Below are 2,500 nucleotides of genomic sequence, written 5' to 3'. Positions count from 1 at the left end.
AGGGAGGAAAGGAAGGAGGCGCAAGTCTGAGGGAGGAGAGGGAGGAGGCGTAAGTCTGACGGCACGAGGTGGACGTCCTGTGTCCTGTTACGCCACTGTTGTCGTTTCATTATCTGATCGTCTTAAGGGATAAGTGAGCGAGGAGATGGAGAGGGACAGATAGAGAGAGAGAGAGAGAGAGAGAGGAGAGAGAGAGAGAGAGAGAGAGAGAGAGAGAGAGAGAGAGAGAGAGAGAGAGAGAGAGAGAGAGAGAGCAAATGACTAAATCAGGGGAAACAGGTCTTATTTATTCAATCTGAATTTGTAATGGACTACGAATGGCAAGTAGGCACTTCAGAGTTGTAATCATTATTTAGAAAGGATCTGGTGAGGATGGTTCTGATTTCAAATACCTGGAGGACAAGTTGAGTTGCTATCTTTATATTTCTAATAAAAGTATTTTTTATGCTAAAACTAAACATGAAACAGTCCATCTGTCTCTGACCTTTATCAGGTTGCCGTATAGATAGATAGAGATAGATAGATAGAGAGAGAGATAGATGGAGAGAAGTAAGAAGGGCAAGAGATGTCTCTGGAAAAGAAAGGAATAACAGCTCACCAAAGACACTATTAGCATGTGTGAAATGATATCATTACTGCTCAACCGCTAACGGCTGAGGCCTTTTGTGAGCGCCCTACGTTTTCAATCAACAAGCTCGCGCTAATGGGCCTTAATGAATCTTGCACTTTAACAAATAAACATTTGGATAAGCATGTATGTATTCTTTAGATTACACAAAATGATAGTCGTTTCGTTCTTTCAGCACTGACAGACAGAAATAGTTGAACAGAATAGCGTTATAAGCATTTTCTTTTTAGCTAAGCCGTTATAAACCTATATTCTGTCCATAGAAAAGGAAAAGGAACATATATCACAAATGCCCTAACCCAGTCCTACTGCCCAAGAACAGCAGTCACAACACATATATATATATATATATATATATATATATATATATATATATAGTTGGGGCATTATAACATCATTGGCACAAAAGAGGGGATGGACCTTTAAATCAATTTGTTGAGCGCAGCAGTGTCTGGGAACACAGCTTTGGCCTGTGCCACCGGATTGCATCAGTTAGAAACTTTTCTCCGCAAGTATCTAATGTTGTTTTGACGTACACACACACACACACACACACACACACACACACACACACAAACAAGCACATCTACACATGCACATTCGCACACAGACACCCAGAGATACGCACACACACACACACACACACAAACACACACACACACACACACACACACAAACACACACACAAATGAGCACCACCTTTATCTACCCAGCCCCCACAACCAATACCCCAACCAACCACCTGCCTCAGCACCAAGCAACCCAGCAACCCGGACCCCCATTCAACCACCCCTCGCCCCCCCTACACACACACACACACACACACACACACACACACACACACACACCCTGTGTCTTCTGGAGGAGCAGCAGTCTTTATCTGCACCTTTTCAGACAATGCCCTGGGGATCGCGATCACTAATCTCCCTCAGCACCCCCCTCTCATTCTCTAGATCCCTCCTCTCTCTCTTTCTCTCTCTCTCTTTTTCTCTCTCTCTCTATCCCCTTCTCTCTCTCTCTTTCTCTCGTGTATCAATCTGTGTGTGTGTGTGTGTGTGTGTGTGTGTGTGTGTGTGTTTATAAAAAAAGATTTTTGTAATGCAATGCAATGCCATGATTTCTTCAAATGGATTAGATGTTAGAATTGCATGTCTGCCATACTTTCACTACTACTAAATTGATTGTGTATTTTGCATTTTGTTTTCTAGATGAAAACACTGATCATTAACAATGATAAACCATTTTGATTGCTTATTAACACTTATTAAAACATATCTATCAACCTATGTGTCGATCATCTTTCAACACAATGATCAACAATTATTAAAACTTATTAACAACACTATCTATCAATCATCTAACACATGGTCTTTTCTATCCTAAACATTCCATAACAACCTAATGGCACAACAGCAAAACTCCTCCTTTCTGAGTTTCCTCGCCACCAGGATTTAGTGTCAAGCCCACTGTTTAGCTTGCCGTTAGTGGAGTAATCCTAAATCCTATCTGCATGTACAAACTCAGTGTTCTCTATAAGTGCCACTGGGCGCAGTTCCTAAACACACACACACACACACACACACACACACACACACTTACTCACACCTTAAAGATAAACTTAAGAGACAACCATAACATGCTTAAACCTATAATGAGAGCCACCCGCTAACTACTCCCCCACCCCCAACACACACACACACACACACACACACACACACACTCACCAACCACAAAAGTTAAACAACTTCTTCCCCGACAAAACAGTCCTCCCCAAAAAAAACCATCGGCGTCCATTTTAGGATCCAATCCGCATTATGTGGCCTTGCAACACGCTTGTTCTCTTTACACCACCCCCCCAACCCCACCCCACCC

This window comes from Sardina pilchardus, chromosome 1 (assembly GCF_963854185.1).
Source record: "Sardina pilchardus chromosome 1, fSarPil1.1, whole genome shotgun sequence".
NCBI lineage: Eukaryota > Metazoa > Chordata > Actinopteri > Clupeiformes > Clupeidae > Sardina > Sardina pilchardus.
Note: the sequence above shows the minus strand (reverse complement) of the source record.